General features: G+C 49.7%; 1 non-coding gene across 1 annotated transcript; it reads left to right on the forward strand.

The window, feature by feature from the left end:
- The first annotated feature begins 14786 nt into the window (after positions 1–14786).
- Trnat-ugu lies at positions 14787–14861 on the forward strand. Its single transcript has one exon. It is a non-coding gene; the product is annotated as a tRNA-Thr (tRNA).
- Positions 14862–18656: the final 3795 nt, after the last annotated feature.

Consider the following 18656-nt stretch of genomic DNA (forward strand, 5'->3'; position numbering starts at 1 on the left):
GCCGTGACGGTCACCAGGCCATGGGTACCCTGTGAGTGTTCCTCGGGAAGTGGAGCACGAAAGAGCGCGTCAGCAGCTTTGTTCGTTGACCCCGGGCAATTCAAGATGGACTAGTCGTACTGTTGTAGCGTAAGTGCCCAACGAGCAAGACGTCCAGCTGGATTCTTAAGTCCCCTTATCCTTGAAAGCGCTAAGCAATCAGATTGAATCTGGAACGTTGCGCCATCTAGATCCATGTTGAAGCCCTTCAAAGCACGAATAATGGCAAGACAGTAATGTTCTGCGACACTGTAGTTGCGCTCGGCTGGAGTTGGCATGTCGCTCGTGAAAGCAACTGGCCGAAGCACACCGCCATACTTCTGAAGCGGGGCTTAGTGAATTAAGGCGGAATGGTACAGGCGGACGGAACTAAGCAAGCGTGTCGTATTATGGGACATCCTATACCAGCGTAGTGAATTATGACGGAACCATGTAGGCGCATGGCACCATGAAGGCGGACGGAGCCATACAAGCATAACGTAATATGAGACATCCTATACCACCGAAAAGGCGATATTAAGGGGCCCATGAAACGAAGTTTGGACTGGAATAAATCAGTTTAAATTGGAATTTTACTAATAGCGCATCGTTCAGCGGCCCAAAAGAACAAAAGTAGAAAGTCAGAAGCCCGACTTTGGTACGAATATTTTGAAAACACAGCGGACTATTTCGTACCTCCTTCGCTTCGTAAGCTCTCTGCCTTTTCACTATGATACATCCGCGGACCCCGCAGCGCGTCACCGGGCACCCGCAGCGCGTCATCGGGCCCAAACGCGCGTCACACGGCACCGGACCTCACTTAATCCCTTCACCCCTAAGCTGACATGGTGGTGGAAGTTACGCGCTTGCCGAACCAATCAGCCGCTTTCCTTTCATCACCTGACTTCATTCTCTGCGCGTGGGTATGCGCGAGAGAGCGAGATCACCTGGCAAAAATGTGGCTGGCCCAAGGAGCACATAGCTTCCACAGCACTGTCAGCTTCGGGGGTGAACGGGGTGGGGAAAGCAACTTTTGTCTGAATTTTGAGCGACGGACTAATCTTCTAGGAGGACAATGGATGTGTCCGGGATTACACAAACGAGAGCCCGAGGAAGAGGAGACTCCCCCTTTTCATCTTCTTGAAGTGTTTGGTAGAATGCGCGGTTTATGTGTTGGGGAGGAAAGTTAAAGGGCCCATGAAACGATTTTTGGGTTGGGATAAATCATTTTAGATTGGGATTTTACAAATAGCACATCGTTCAGTGGACCAAAAGAAAAAAGGTAGAAAGTCAAAAGCCTGACTTTCAGTGCAAAAATTTGAAAGCAGAGCGGACCATTTCGTACCTCCTCCCCTTCGCAACCTCTCTGCCTTTTCACTGCGATACATCCGCGGTCCCAAAAGCGCGTCATCGGGTCCAAACTGACGTCACACGCAACCGGACCTCACTTATTCCCTTCACCCCTAAGCTGACATTGTGGTGGAAGCTACGCGCTTGCCGGACCAATCAGCCGCCTCCCTTTCATCACCTGACTTCATTCTCTGCAGCCACATTTGCCACGCTCACGTGGCAAGTGTGGCTGGCCCAACGAGCACGTAGCTTCAGCAGCACTGTCAGCTTCGGAATGAACGGCGTGGGGAAAGCAACTTTTGTCTGAATTTTGAGCGACGGGCTAATCTTCTAGGGGGAGAATGGATGTGTCCGGATTACACAAACGAGAGTGCGAGCAAGAGGGGACTCCCCCTTTTCGTCTTCTTTAAAGGGCAACTCCGGTCCATACTTTCGATTTTGGGATTATGGCTGTTTTTAGTGCAGTCAGCGTCCCTGAATTGCAAGGTGTAATTTTTTTCTCGTTATTGTGCGTAGTTTTAAAGATATCGACGTCTCAAAGTTTTGTATGGGGCGCGGCCGACAAAACCGAAACTAGCCGCTCGAGGTTCCGGCAACACTGGAAATTGGCCGCTATTTGGACGTGACACCAAGATCGTTCTCGTTCAGCGAGTACGCAGGCCGAGCGGCACCTACCTCTGTTGCGCTAGCCGTCTTAAGATAGAAGGTAAGCTGATTTTGTTTTAATTCTGTATACGCGGTAGTTATCCAGCATATGTAGCAAGAGGTAATGCGTATACCCAAAAGCTAGCGACTGGAAAACCCGTCAACTCGTTCGGTGGCGTACTCGGCGGCCGACGCCGCGCGTGCGCTATGCCGTGCCGTACTCGTTGCTTGTATACCCGAAAGCTAGCGACTGGAAAACGAGTGAACTCGTTCGGTGCCGTACTCGGCAGCTGTCGGCGTGCGTGCGGTCTCCCGCACTCGTCGCTAGGCCTAAATTGTCATCGGGGCTCCGTGGATGGAGCGGCGTTGCTCTACGCCGCGCTGCCAGTGACGTACAGTGCTGGCGCTTTCGCGCGGCGGGTCAGTCCCAGACACGAAGCTTTGACGCTCTCCGGCGCGTTCCGCGACAACCGAACAGACGTGTGTCAAGCTGTAGACGTCTGTTTTTTTTTGTTATTTTTTCCTCAGGCGCGTAAAAGCCGAATTTGTAAGCTACGACACTAATTCACCGCATAAGTTCGTCCAGGTAGTGAATCTTTGTACAAATAAAAAAACAACTTGCCGCACTAAAAAAAAAAAGTTCTTTGGGCAGTCATTTTCTTCTCAAATCTAGCAAAAGTTTTTGTCGGTGATAAAGGAAAACAGAGAACGTTAGCAAGATGAGAACACTTTCTTTCCCTTCCGCATTCCCACCCCCACGCACAACAATTTTTTTTTATTAGAATACATAGTATTTTAAGTTTTCCTTCTTAACTTTTGACTAAGGCAAGCGTTTTTTTTTTCATTTTTAAATATTATATTTACCTCCAGCCGAACTCGGGCAAATTAGAGAGTTGTAAGTTTCAAATCCGAACTTTCGCGATTTCTTTAAAGTCCCTTGTGGTATTCACAAGCGCAATGTTAATTAATACTGCCGCGTAACGGGTTCGAACGATTGGGAGGCGAATGTTTATATCGCATGAGCTTCACGCGCCGGCTGTTCGCTAGTAGTCGTTACAGACCTGAATACTATGCATGAGATTGCGTAGTAAACAAGCAGTGACGCAAAGCAGAACATTGTTTTCGTTTTCATTAAAACCTTCAGTGTTTGGAGCTAGTTAGTGGTTGTACTCTACATGCCCACCATTCCCCATTCAGCAGACATTCAATGGAGCGTGAATGCTCAATCTTCAACACTGCACTTGACAATGACTGTTTTATTTATTGATCAGGATACTTTTATCATGTTTACCTTTTCTGTACATGTACGGTGGGCAAAGAGCGACGGCACGGCATGCTTTTTAAGCCTCGACCCCTTCGCTGACAAGCCACAAGCAACCAACACCTGTAGGTTTTGTTCGTAACTCTCCGGCGAAAAATGATCGGAGCAGAGCTTCGATCTGGGGGTCGACGTCCAAAGCTTTCCAAAGTCCACTCGTCGAACAGCGTTCACCCACACCTTCTCCAATTTCCGATCCGTTGGAAACTTGTGAAAAAGCACCTCCGGGTTGCGCAGCGGCTTGTTTGAGCAGCCCACAGTGCTTTAAGTTGTACTCGGCATCTTTCGAGGAACAGCTGGGCAGTCTTGGGCGCACCGACTTGCTCGCTAAAACGAGCCTAGGAGTCCTCACAAGCAAATAAACAAAAGGCTATACCGAAGCTACACGGGCTACAGGTAAAAGCAACGGCTAAACACGCAATTACAAGCGAAGTAGCGGTGATAGCGGCACAAAAAAGCGCGCGCGACGGCTGCGCCGTGCGCCCGTCCGGAACGGAGGAAAAAAAGAGAACGATGTTGACATCACGGCCCAATGTTGCTTTAGCGATCGGCAACCCGCTGACCACCCGCCAAGGAGCAGCGGCTCGCGGCGGGTCGCGTTTTTATTATCGGCATTAGTTGAGAATGCGGCGTCCCATGGACGTGAAATTTTGGCTGGGGTCGTATTTTGTGTCACTAAAGCGATACCAGTAATTTAATTCATTTTGAGTTTTGGCCGGAGTTGCCCTTTAACTGTTTAGTGGAATGCGCGATTTATGAGTTGAGGAGGAAAGCTAAACAGGAAAAAATTGGAAAAGCGTTTCATGACCCCTTTAAACAGGAAAAAGTTGGAAAAGCGTGTACCCTGTGCTTAAAGTACATTCCGACACCTGCTTGTTTATTATCTTTTATATAAAAACGTTGGGGGTATTACTATAGTTTCTGGAATGAGTTTCGAACCTTGGAAGACCCGCACATTTTGATTTTTGGGAGGAAAGGCAACGGCAAAAGGGTCACGTTTGTGTTGCCCTATTAGCGGCGAGATGTTTCGGTGGCGCCCTCGTTCGGTTAACTTTCGTGACATCATTACCTTATGAACAACAAGCTCGATGGTGTTCGGAATGAGCATTCTGGAAGCCTGAAATTATAACGGTCTCAAAGCAACACGGCCAACACCGTCAAAATTGAAGTTCTCACATTCCTCTTATCTCCGTCGATGAGACATCCTTTGCTGACGTCATAGTCAGCGTTCGGCCAATTGTGGTGGGCCGACCACAGCGACACTTTCGATCGCTCACGTCGCCAATAGCAAGCGATTCTTCAAGTACAGCACAGACAACGCGAGCGCCAGATGAGCTTCAGAGCGGGTGCTGCAATTTGTTGCCTCGTTCGAGTGAGGATGCAGTGTGTGCACCTCCTGTAGTGGGCAAGAGTTTCTATGTTGCGGGGAGGCGGGGACAAGCGCTTTTTTCAAATGGGTCAAGTCTCCTTGAGCTTCGGAACACTGAGAAGCGCCAGCCTTCGGCGCTAACCCCGCAGTTACTCTGTTTCACTTGCAACGTGTCCAACCGCTCCCCGCAACTCGTAACTGGGTTGTTGCAGTGGAGGGCTCGTGAAAAGTTTAGGAAATCTCGAACACCCCCCCCCCCCCCAAACACACTCACAAACACACAGTTTGCAAATATCCGCTAATCTTTAAATATCTGATCGCTTTTTGTGCAGGAACGTTTGTTGATAAGCAAACTTCCCACTAAAATTCGAAAGTAATTTGTTCTTTGAGCAAAAGTTAGTCGGAAAAATAAATAAACTACTAATTACCGAAATGAAAATTTAATTAAAACTTACTAATCTACTAGAAAAGTAGTTAAACTACCGTTACTTGAGTTGATTGGTCGAACTACGTACAAGTCTGTCCCAGCGTGAGCTTCTGACCTTCGCGAAAACTTTTGCGTCTCGTGTATCTCGGGCGGGCGCGCGCGCTGCAAAAGCACGACGGAAGGCACGGGCGCGTACTGGAAACCAGGCCTTCAAAAGACACGTCCTGCCGTACTCATTTTTGTCGGTGACGAGTGTAGAAGAAATTCCGAGGTTACCTAAGCACTTCATATAAGTTTTGAATGCGCATGAATGTCGTTCTTCGGCTCTCTTGATTCGCGTGCGGTGTACTTTCGTGGACGGCCACGTTTCGCTGCTGCCGAGGTTGCGGCCGACGTCGATTTAGATGCCTCAGACGCCGCAATGTTCCTCGGCGCCGAGAGGTGCGGAAGCGGCCGCAGCCCCTCCCCCCCCCCTCTCTCCTTCTTGCAACCCACCCCTTCTTACCTCCGTCAAAGCTTGATACGAGAGCGGCGGTCAAGCGACCGTTCTCGTGAAGCGGCCACAGCCCCTCCCCCCCCCCCCCCCCCCCCCCCCCCGCCTTCCTCCGGTAACGCCTTAAAGCGCCGTTCACACTCTTGCAACCGAGTACGACCGAGAGAGACGAGACCGGTTTTTAATCCTCTTGCGACTTCTTAGGACCAGCTCCGCAGCAGCGCGAACGGTCCTAAGAAGTCGCAGGAGGATTAAAGACCGGTCTGGTCTCTCTCGGTCGTACTCGGTCGCAAGAGTGTGAACGGGCCTTAAGGCCCGTTCACACTCTTGCGACCGAGTACGACTGAGAGAGACGAGATCTCTAAAGGCCCGTTCACACTCTTGCAACCGAGTACGACCGAGAGAGACCAAACCGGTTTTTAAGCCTTTTGCGATCTCTTAGGACCATCTCCGCTCAGCGCATCCGGTCTCAAGAAGTCTTTCTCGGTCGTACTCGGTTGCAAGAGTGTGAACGCGCCTTTACAACTTCTTAAATGTTTCTAGAATGGGGGAACATACTGACATTGTGGCGCCATCTATGCAGTGACCCTAGAACTGCATTTCCCAAAAGCGAAGGTTTTGCGGGATTTCCGAGGTCAAATGTGCGTAATACCCATAGAAAGGCTCGTTTATAACATTGACAAAAGCTTTTCGAGCCAAAAAAAGAAAGGATATTGCGCGAGAAATAAAAAAAAAAATATGCCGGACCGCCGAGTTTACATTGCTTCCCAATAGATGGCGCCAGTGTGTTCTCTGGTTTAAGAAGTTTTAAGGAACCCAGGTTTAAGAGGTCGCAAGCAGTCGCAAGAGTGTGAACGGGCGTTTACACGAGAGTAGCGGCTGAGCGCGCTATCTCGTGAAGCGGCCGCCAATGACTATCTAGGAGCCGTTTCGCTCAGCCAATAGGAGAATGGGCATTGCTCCGCTCCATGAGATAGTTGATGGTTTCACATTAAAACTAGTATTTATTGGTAAAACGACGACGCAACCCACGGGGATCCATTCCGTGAGTCCCGAAACCACAATCTTTGAAAAAAGGGTATCTGTAGTCTTCCATAAAGGAAGGAAGGCTCTTTTACTGCATATTCCTTTAGAAAGGGAGAAACTTTCGTCCTGCAAGCAGGGTAGGAAAGTTCCTTCGACACTTGTATCTCATCATGGCGGCCCCGAATCGAGCAAATCGATCTGAGTAATGCTTAACGAGGACGATGCGTCTATTGTACGGAGCGAGAGGAGCAGCAAATAAAAGCGCAACACGAGCTTTCCGCGAACTATATTTACTTCCGAAGTCAGCTTCCCCCCGCAAGTAAAGAAATTTGCGTTTCGAAAGCAGTTAAACGGGTTTCACATGCAGCGATTCTATCCCTATACCCCGTTTCATACATAGCGTGCGACGCTGGAAAAGGTACTGAAATAGTGCGCATGAAAAAACATAAAAAAATATGTTACTCCGCGCGTTTCGTGGACGAGCGGTAGAAGGCGCTGTTCTGGCAATATCGACGTCTCAATGGCGGGGGTTTAAATCCACTGAAAACGCAAAGATCTTTTTTTGCAGTCGCATTGTGTGTGCAAGGTTGTGCGCATTGCGGAAGTACATATTTCAATTCATTTTTTCTTTTTGTTTTTTATTTATAAGTCACCGAGCGAGAGGTCACATTTCTACCATCTGTTCTGCCGCGTTGCAAGTGCTAAAGTCTTGTCTGGCAAGACAAGACTTTAGAGTCTTGTCTTGCCAGACGAATTACTTGGTGCTTCCGGCGTTCCCCCAGGTTTCACCAAGGTAGAAGACAGACCTGCACGAAACAGGGCAGGAAGAAACGTGTCCACATTATAATGTTATTTCAACTTCTCTGTTAATTCTAATATCAGAATAACGTAACACGACATAGATCATTTACTAGGTCTGGTTTAATTTTGCACACTAGTTAACTATGGAAAAGTAAAATGAAGTTATGCTCTAAAATTTTCTTGAAATCTACATATCTCAATTAGGGCAATCCGTGAGGTGAGCAAGCTGTTCCAAATAGCTCAAGGACGACATTTGACGATTCTGAAATTATGGTCAAAGCTGGAAATATGTGCGACACGATGACGGCGTACATGTTCCACATAAGAAAATTCATATAGCCCGATCCGTACTTGCCCTGTCTTCGGAATTCTTTGACGGCTCGCTGATGCCTCCGCCAGGCAATGGTGTCGCTGCGCTCGAGAAGCGCCAGTCGCCGTTTCCTCTTCTCAAAAGTGAAGCCGATGTCTTTGAGCAACTTCCACAACGTCGACTTCGACAGGTCGGGCAGCTGGTCGTCTTCGTTGACAGCCTCCAGTACGCTATCAAGAGAAAGAATCTCCTCACCGAGCACTTGCGATGCACCTTTAGGTGAATGGTGTTGAGATACTTGCGATGCACCTTCAGCTGAATGGAGTTGAGATTCCGTGTCGGAGTCAGTGGCGGATCCAAGGGGGGGGGGGGGGGGCGGTGGGGGCGATCGCCCCCCCCAAACGGCTCGCCAGGCTACCCCCCCCCCCCCCCCCCCGGGGTTCTTCGGCAGCTCGAAGAAAAAACGTAAGCAATCGACGCGAGGAACAAAAGTTTAAAACAGCGGTGGGTGGACGCGCCTGCTGGGCGCTTCCAAAGTGGGGTTTATCTCCGTCAAGGCCATGGTACGTCTTCCCGACAGAGACGGCGCCATGAGTTTCGAAGTGGAGAGACAGTGGGGAGGCGCACCAAATATCAGGGTCCTCGACTGCAGGCACACTTCCAAACAAGGCCAGCACGTCGAGCACGGGGGGAAAATACCTTCAACATATCTAGTCCCCTTTCTCTCTCTCTGTCTCCCTCTCGCTCTTTGGAGGTTGTTTGCGAAAAATTTGTGGCCTGAAAGCTCCCAAACGCAGACGCCAAGAAGCCTTCCTCAAGGGTACATCCTGTACACAGCGGATTATTATTCCTCTCTATCGGCCGACTGTTGATCACTTTTTGTTTGATGGTTTCTTCGTGGTTCTGGGTTTGTCTTTTGGCATGTCGTTTTTGGCTTGATTTGAGATGCTGTCGCCCACAGGCTCACTAAAGGTATCTTATTGGCACGCACGGTGTGCTCATTGCCAAGGGAAGTGCGGAGGGGACGTACCAGGAGGAGACGTTCCAGTGGGGGGGGGGGGGGATGCAGTTTGTACAACCAGGTGAACAATTGCTTTTCTTCTCACCTGAGAGAGGAAGCGAATGCTGTGGGTACAGTGTAGTCTGGGTCTGAGCTTCTGAAGACGCTCCGGACTTCCCCACGACCTTGGCTTAAACATGAGCCGGCTTTCGTCCTCGCCTCCATCCCTCACTGAGAATCAGCGCCGCAGCGCGGAATACAGAAAGAAGACGACGAGCGCCAGAAGGGGGAGATGTTTCCTCTCATGGGCTTCATACTGCCTGCGGTACGACTTCTTGTGGTGGGAAGCTAATACAAGAAAGATAAACGGTGCGAGCACTCTAAAGGCTGGAGGCTGCTTACACGGGGTCCTCAAGCCGACGCCATAGGCATTGATTTGTATACAATGCCGTTTCAACTTAGGGTGGCGGGCCATATCTTAGTAAAGGCACCCGCTACCCCTTGTCTCCCCTTGGCGCCGTCTTTACTTTTCGTGTTAAACGCGGCTTCTGTGGATTGACGGCAGAGCTTTCGCGCGGCTTTGCAGGAGCGAATGTGTTTGTGTCGAACGGAACAGAGGCGGGGCTTGCTGGTTTGCAACTGCGGCTTCGAATTCCCTACCTAGGGACTTGGGGAAAACGAGCCCTTTCAAAGATGCGGCTATACATAAATTAAATAGACAGTGCCTGTGCCCGTTCGAGTGAACACCGACTCCCAAACATCCATGCTGCAGTCGTGATCGGCCTTTAGCCCAGTTGAGATTCGCCGACCGCAAAACCGCTCTGCCCGATCATATCTCTGCACCTGTCCTCTCGACCGTGACGAATGAGCTAACTTCCCAGAAACAAGTAAGTGTTCCTTTCATACAGAATATATCCAGAAGAAGTGAAATTGAATATGATTTGGAAGGATCTGTTGCTGGTTTAAGGTCTTGTCTAAGTTTAAAAGTTATAGTTGCCGAACTCCAACATGCTTTCAAAAATATTCAACAATTATTCGCTTTCGTTCTCTCGAGTTGCATCCAGAACACGTGAAAACACGAGTTTGGGTTGGCAGTGCCGCATGTGCTGCGCTCTGGACATTCCAAATATACGGCGAACAACCGACGAACTTGCCTGGCAGCGTTCGTTTCGCTCGCTGCGTCAACAGCGTTTTGACGCCGCGAGCAGCGTCGAAGCCGCCGGGCCATTTTTGTCGCTTGTTTGCAACGTACTGGCTCCACTGAAGCAACCGGCGACAATAAAAAGTATCTTTTAAAACCACGTTCTGCATTTTGGCACTGAATATAAAGTTCTGACTACTGTGCCAAGCTTAATCTCAAAGAACAGCCGAGTTTAGATTAAAACGTTTTTCGCATTGTCATTAGCTGCATCAGCTTCCTCCGTATAGTTGGCAAAGGTTGGCTCTCCGTACATGCTTTGGGGGTGTAACGAAAACATATAAATATCCAAGCAAAAGGAGCCCAAAGGTGTAGCCCCGCCGGGGATATCTGAGCTATCAAGTTACACTGTCTGCAATTGTCACAGCCGCTATAGCACCAAACATTCATCCGCAGTAGTTCAACTTCTTTTTCTATTTCTAGCGCGCTGCCACGCGAATGGAGTAATCCTGTTTCCTATAAACTACAAAATTCCTTGCGTTATGGTGCTGAGAAAGGATAGTGCCACCACAATTTTCTAGATACTTACCTCTAGCGTGGTCACCCGAAAGGTTTTAATTTAAAGAGTTAATCCCCGACAGGTAAACCGATACAAAAGCTCTCAAGATCTATGTTATGCTATCAGAGTGTAGTAAAAACGATAAGTCCACAAAAAATATAAACACTCCCCCCCCCCCCCGCCATTTTACACCGAGGAACCGCCCCCCCCCCCCCCCCCCCCTAAAATGCAGGTCTGGATCCGCCCCTGGACGGAGTACTTGCGATGCACCTTCAGCTGAATTGCATTGAGTGGGAACTCGTGACGCTTGACGGTCCGCGTGCTCGATACTTTCACGTTGCGAGGTCTTCGCCTCGGGGACGCCACCTTGCCAGATAGACACTGCGCCTTGCACTTCGCGACATTATGGGCGCACTCCGATGTCCTTACTGACCGTCTCCAGGGTTTCACGGACCGACATCTCCGGGAAACGCGTTCTTGTACTCGTGCACACGTTGGCGATCACCTGCTTGCACTCTTTGGAGATCTTTGCACAACGAATCTTCGAAAATATGCGAGCAGGTGAGGAGCTTGCTGCGTAAGACGCCACCTTCTGAAAACCGGTGAAGCAGGGGCAGTCGCACAGCACGAAAACTCGCTACGGCAAAAAACGCTGATGGGAAATGAAACCTGGCGATCCGTGCCGCCGCGCCGCTATAGTGGCAGCAATTTCGACCGTGGAATCGCTGCTTGTGAAACCCGCTTTACTCTTCTCGTCGTCAGCATAGACGGAGACAACCGATGCCCAGTTACTTTGCGCACTGAACGTCTTACCTTTGGTATTCCTCAAGCCACAATTCCTTCGTCAACCGCACATCACGGAGGAGTGGTAAACCTTTCGCGAAACCAATTAAGCCACTCTCAAAATAGCAAATTCGAAGCAGTTGTTGCACGGTAACCAGAAATCATCGAGACACGTGAAGAAAGGTTAAAGGGGAACTGACATCCCAACGGTCGTATCTTGTTTTTTTCTAAAACGATACAAGTAGTATTAACAGAAGCGCAAAAAAATACCGTAACGTGAAAAAAAAAAAGTACTTCCTTACGCACGCGCCTTTTTATTTTTGGCGCCTTTCGCTACCGCATGTTACCTCCTCGCTTCTTTAGATTTGTAAGCGACATTTGTAAAACACTTAATAACGGCATTCGTAAAAGTTAAAACATGTGTTCAACGCAATTGCGAACGCACTACGGCCCATTTTGAAATACCGAAAATTGGAGTCCGAAGTGATGTGACCCCCTGGCTTTCTATCCCCCCTTTGAAAACATCGCGACGCTCGACGCATGTAGAACTGAGGAGGATAGGTGTCACGAAGAGGGGAGGAATGAAGGATTAATAATAATCCACTCCGAGGTTAACAAAAATCAATTTAAAAGAAAATTAAGATTGGACCGGTGACAGGCGATAGGTTCACGCTTGGTGTAGAGGCCGCTGGAGAGGCGACGACACGTAGGGTTGTAAAACATAAAGACATTTAATGATTTAAAAGGGCCCACCAACAATTTTTTGACCGGTTTGAAGTTCGTGCTGAAACGGAGCTTCATGAAAGCAGGAACACCGAGGAAAAAAATATTACACAAATTCGCAATATTTTGTGAGTTATTAGCAAATTAAATATTGCAGAAAACAACTTTAAATAAGCAAAACATAGCGCTTCATGACGTAAAATGAAACAGTTTAGCGATTGGAGTAAAGCGGTTGGCCAATTGGACGCGAGTTTGGTTGATAGCCCGCCGGCCCGGTCGGCTCATCGGCCATTAGGCCTAGCTGACACCATCGTAGCTTTGGGATCGGGTTGCCATCATCGACGAATTTACCGGGCTTATCGGATTTTTAGTGCGTATCTGGGCGTTGCGCTGTACGAGGACACTCCACGCAAGCGCCGCGTCTCTGCCTCAGTCCGCTTCGACAGCCGCGGAACACTCGTCTCTCGCAACTCCGCCACCGGAGCCACCTCGGCGAGTAGGAGGGAGAAACTGGTGAGCGGTCCCGTAGGGCACCGGTCCCGTCGCCGCACTTCACTCGAACAGTGAAAAGTCTGTCACAGCACTAAAAGAAAATAAGGATTCCCCTGGCTCCTCTTACTGCTTTTCGTTGACCGGGACCGGGGGGCGCACAAGTGAAAATACGATGCGCGTTGTGTGCACGGATCACTTGTCGTCTGCTCGCGATGGTACGTCGCGGACGCCGCTGGGAGGCGCGCATGAGCGACGAGGCGCAGACGAGGCGTTGTTTTCGCCCTTTTTGAACTTTACTTTGCAAATTTATTAGCTCTATAAAAATGACTTGTTAGAGAAATAATTACGGTTAACTTGTGATATACTTTATTTCGCTTCAAAATTCCTGGGACGACTCTCGCCAATCACGAAACCCAAAGAATGTGACGTATAGTGAAAGGGAGCGCCGTTATGCGCGCGCATTCGGCACCTCGCGGCGCCACCGTCGGAGGAGGTGTTTCCGAGTTGTCAAATTAAAATATGATGCGCTAATATTTTCAAACTCTTTCGTTGTCCATTGGGTTTCCGGGACCACTAGCGTGTAGAAACCGCAAAAAAAAGTCGACGCTCAAATACTGTTGGAGGGCCCTTTTAAGACACTCATCGGCCAACCACGGCCACGAAGGAGAGATAAAGAAAAATAAGTAACACAGCTAGCACTCTATCAAAAGTCTCGGGGCAAAAGCACTAACATCCCGGTTAGCTATAACTCATTTTCAGAGACAATGAGATGAAATGAAATGAAATAAAATGAAACTAAAGATAAGGAACTCCAAAGAGTTGGAAACAGGAAAATACAACATAAAAGTCTTATCTCAGCGGAATCCAAGTCCAGACACTGCCGAAGGTTGACCTGGGCTCCCGGTCGATGAAGGCTGGTCTGTCGATCGGACAGATGATCCGCACAAAACATTGCACCGAGCACAGACTCGCACCGGAGTGCCACAAACCGGCCCACCGGCGAAAACACGCACCACAGTGCAAGCTCACACGCGCCGGTAGGCTAAACAACTCCCAAAGCCTAACTAAGGCCTCGGCCCAACATTCCGAACTACGGAAAATGCCGACGCGGGAAAAGAAAACGATTACCAGGGGAGCCCCGGCCAGATCCGGGGTCTCCAACTTCTATTCAAAAAGTGGTACCCCTACCACGACGATGACCAAACCCGATTCCCGCCAAAACCCCCTCTATATGTCGAAAACATGAGCATTTTGCGGACAATAAGTCAGCGAAACAGGATGGAGCTTCTTAGAGCCAATCAGAGCTCTTAGATTTGCCCAAGCAAAGAAAAACAACATAAGCACATTTCCAGAGAAATCAACTTTGGAGCGACACTGCACGTCCGAGTGGGAGCCACCGCTCGCGGCTGCGTGGGATACAAAAACTTCAATGGCTACGTTTACATGGATGCGACTGCAGCGCATCGGATCCAGTTAACGAATCGAATCGGTCCATGTAAACAGCTCGGATCGGATCGGATCTATAATGATCCGATCCGCTGGGACGGGGTGGTTTGAGATGGTTGATCCGAATCGAGACTCTCCATGTATACACTAGCGGATCGGATCGGGTGCTCGAGTGAGGGATTACGGGAGCTTCGCTTTGCATGCCGCTAGGCAAACCGGACACCTCGGAAACAATCTGAAGGTCACGAGGTTTGCGTTGTGATCCTTCGACACCAGGTGCCGCTACTGGTCGATCCGAATCCATGTAAACCTAGTGGTTGAAGTGGATCCGATTCGCTAACTGGATCCGATGCGCTGCCGTCGCGTCCATGTAAACGTAGCCAATGTCCAACAACAACATTCTTTCAAGTCGCTTCGCCCTTCCGCGGATGTCGGAGCCTTCCTGGGCTCCCCACGCTCCCCCCTTTCCCCGACAGTCATCCCTGACGATTCGGGAAAACAATAATTGTTCCCAGAGCGCCCAAAAAACACGCTGGCCAAGTGATCTTCAGCGCCCGGCCCCACCGAGCGGTTAGCTCGGTGGGACCGGTGGTTAGCTCAGTTGGTGGAGCGCTCCACTTGTAATGGAGAGGTCCCGGGTTCGATTCCCGGACCAGGCGGATTTCTTCGGTCGCGCACCAGTCACCAAGCTGTGTTTGGAGATTTGTGTTTGTCCTTTGACCCTCTTGTTCCCCTTCTCGAGGGATCATTTTCGTCATTCTTGTCCAGCTCGCTTGCACCTTTGCATTTAATTGCATTATAATCATAACGTTAAATTGCAAGCTTCACCCTTGTTGCTGTTAGACTGGTGGCGGTTGATAAAATCCGTTTGCTCTACTGACGTCTAACCCCTGGTTAGCTCAGTTGGTAGAGCGCTCCACTTGTAATGGAGAGGTCCCGGGTTCGATTCCCGGACCAGGTGGATTTTTTCGGTCGCGCACCAGTCACCTAGCTGTGTTTGGAGATTTGTGTTTGTCCTTTGTCCCTCTTGTTCCCCTTCTCCAGGGATCATTTTCGTCATTCTTGTCCAGCTCGCTTGCACCTTTGCATTTAATTGCATTATAATCATAACGTTCAATTGCAAGCTTCACCCTTGTTGGTGTTAAACTGGTGGCGGTTGATAAAATCCGCTTGCTCTACTGACGTCTAACCCCTGGTTAGCTCAGTTCGTAGAGCGCTCCACTTGTAATGGAGAGGTCCCGGGTTCGATTCCCGGACCAGGCGGATTTTTTCGGTCGCGCACCAGTCACCTAGCTGTGTTTGGAGATTTGTGATTGTCCTTTGTCCCTCTTGTTCCCCTTCTCCAGGGATCATTTTCGTCATTCTTGACCAGCTCGCTTGCACCTTTGCATTTAATTGCATTATAATCATAACGTTAAATTGCAAGCTTCACCCTTGTTGGTGTTAGACTGGTGGCGGTTGATAAAATCCGTTCGCTCTACTGACGTCTAACCCCTGGTTAGCTCAGTTGGTAGAGCGCTGCACTTGTAATGGAGAGGTCCCGGGTTCGATTCCCGGACCAGGCGGATTTTTTCGGTCGCGCACCAGTCACCTAGCTGTGTTTGGAGATTTGTGTTTGTCCTTTGTCCCTCTTGTTCCCCTTCTCCAGGGATCATTTTCGTCGTCGACACTCCCTCTCTCCTGCGGACTCCACAGATGTCCACCCGGAAAGGGAGGAAAGGTGCGCCCCAGAACACGGCGACCTTCGGATTCCGCCTCAGAGACGATAAACAGACCTATTGGCGAAAAACGCTTAAAGGGCAACTCCGCTCAATTTCGAAAATTTCGAGATAGTGTCTGATTTTGCTTTAAGAAGCACTTTAAAAAAATCCCCGATCCTTTGTTTCGCGAAAAATAACATATTTTTCGTGCAATATTACTTTAGCCATGATCGCAAACCGAAACCGAAACGGTGACGAAGCCGGACAACATTGTGTCTTCGGCATCACTGAGCATGACACCCACGTGATATACAAGGGGTCACGTGACCTATCACGCGGACATGCGCTTCGCAGTCATCGTCGCGTCGTCTGCAAAGCACGCGCCGCCGCTACATCGTTTTGTCCGACAGATTTCGCGGGAAAAAACACGAAAAGGTAAGTTTCCCCGAAAGCATAATTTGTAGGAATTCGTCGAAGGCAAACTCTAGGAAAGCAAACGTAAATACGCTTTGTCGAGTCTGAGGTTCAGACATGTCTTGCTTTTAGTATTTTGTCGCCGGCAATTTCTGCTGAAACTTAAATTCTGTGTAGTTATAATTATTGTTTCAGTGCGTTTAATGTACGCGTATAGGAATGTCCCCGTTTGTTGGTAAAAATGGCTCATCTCTTCAACAGCTAAGATGGTAAATCTTTCCACTCATAATTTCACTGTTTCAGCAAAACGCGAGAAAGCGCCGATGCCGTGTTAGCGCCCGCTCATTCACACTGGAAGCGGATCCGCGTTCGCAAAGCGGTTGCGAACGCGGTTGTATAAAGATCCACTGCAATTGCACGCGCACTCGATGTCATCGAGTGCGAGTGGAATTGTACTGGATCTTTACACAACCGCGTCCGCAACCGCTTTGCGAACGCGGGTCCGCTTCCAGTGTGAATGAGCGGTCTAGAGCGTGTGAACGCTGCGTGAAGGACCTCTCGAAAGCTCGCGATCGCAAATCATGTTGCGTTTCACTGAAGTGCCCTTCTTGCATCAATCGCACAACACGTATTTATGCCAAAGCGATGTGCTCGAGTCAAACAGCGATGCCATACACTGGCGGCGGCCGCTCGTCTCGTGGGTTTTTGCGAAACGGAAACAATAGAGCCACCCCTCTGCATCGCCTATGGGATTCAGAGGGGTGGCTCTATAGGCATCGCACGTCAACGATACGCACCGCACACACAAACCGCGCTCAACGAGGCGACGAGGCGTCGGCGCGTTGGCCTATCAGTAGGGAGCCGGCCGAGCGCGTCGTTCAGGTTTCTCACGTCGCACGGCGCTGCCAGCGCTGCTCTCCCCGGGTAAGAAAACAAAATGAAAAAAAAAACCTGTACATGCTTGATGACATCACGGACGTGCCAGGAGGAGAAATTTGGAGGAAGCGGAAATGCAGCCGGTCAGTGTTGTCTGGTCCGCACGTCTCATCCAAAACCAGCAGATTCGTGCTTGTTGAACTTTGAAAGCGATTTTAATAAACTTCTAGGCGGAATTTCATCCTAATATTTGCTTTGTGGGCTTTGTAGATGATATCAAAGAGAACTGTATTGTTTTGCACTACTAAAAAAGAAGGGGAGTTGCCCTTTAAGGCCCGTTCACACTCTTTCGACCGAGTTAGACCGAGAGAGACCAGACCAGTTTTTAAGCCTCTTGCGACGACTTAAGACCAGCTCCGCTGCATCGCATCCGGTCCTAAGAAGTCGCAAAAGGCTTAAAACCCGGTCTGGTCTCTCTCGGTCGAAGTCGGTCGCAAGAGTGTGAACGGGACTTTACTCTGGTTAAACTCAACAACAAAAATATAACAACAACACAGACGTTTCGTTGCCTATCCGGGTGGCATCATCAGCATGAACTGGCCCGGTAATGGGGAGAGTCAAACCAGTCGACTCTAATCTAATGCCCGTTCACACTCTTGCAGCCGAGTACGACCGAGAGAGACCAGACCGGTTTTTAAGCCTCTTGCGACCTCTTAGAACCGGATGCGCTAAAGCGGAGCTGGTCCTAAGAGGTCGCAAGAGGCTTAAAAACCGGTCTGGTCTCTCTCGGTCGTACTCGGTTGCAAATGTGTGAACGGACCTTAACAAGTCTCCGTAAACGTCCGGTAGGGGGACCCGGTTTGTGTTGCCGGCCCTGGGGTCACGGCGAATAAACCACGACTCTGCGAACTCCCTCGGGCCCCAACGCTGCTCACGAGCCAAGGTCGCCGCATTGTCGAAGTCAAACATATGTCCAGTCGTCCAGCTGTGGTCGACGAGCTTAGACTTACTTCTCGTGGCAAGTGTGGCCTTCACGACATCCCTTCTGTGCTCCTTCGTCTGCCGGTTTCTCCAATGTACGTGGCGTCGCAGTCCACACAGTTCACCTTGCACACCACACCTGTCTGGGCGTTGGAGGCGGTAACGTCTTTCGGCTTGGAGAAAGCGTTCGCCAAAGTGTAAGCAGGTTTAAACACAGTCCGGATGCCCAAAGGGGTCAAAGCTCTTCTAGTCGAGTCCGAGGTTCCCCGGACATAGGGAATACACACTATCGGCTTCCTTTTGCCTCCAGTGTCTGCTCTGCACTGTTGCATGCGCTTACGCGCGTCACTTATGAAGGATCCTGGATGATTGCGCCTGCCCAAGGAAGTCGAGATCCTTGCCAGTTCCTGGGACCGGAGGTCATCGTTCGAAGACAACACATAGCAACGCAACAAGAGTGTCCGTACCACGGCGCGCTTGTGTTCCGCCGGGTGATGGGAATCAAGACACAAAACATTTCCGCGGTCACACGGTTTACGGTACACTTCAGTCTCTACGGCACCACCACCCACCCGGCGCACCAACACGTCCAAAAACGGCAGCACAGCGTCCCTCTTAGTTTCACACGTGAACTGGATAGCCGCATGAATACTATTCAGCGCCAAGTGAAAAGCATGCAAGTTCACCTTTTTCAGGATTGCAGAAGTGTCATCAACATACCGGCAGTACATCTTCATCTTCAAGGGGAAAGACAATGAGTTCATGACCAACTTCTCCACATACTCCA

Source organism: Ixodes scapularis, unplaced genomic scaffold, assembly GCF_016920785.2.
Source record: "Ixodes scapularis isolate PalLabHiFi unplaced genomic scaffold, ASM1692078v2 PGA_scaffold5__190_contigs__length_132052651, whole genome shotgun sequence".
In the NCBI taxonomy this organism is placed as follows: Eukaryota; Metazoa; Arthropoda; class Arachnida; order Ixodida; family Ixodidae; genus Ixodes; species Ixodes scapularis.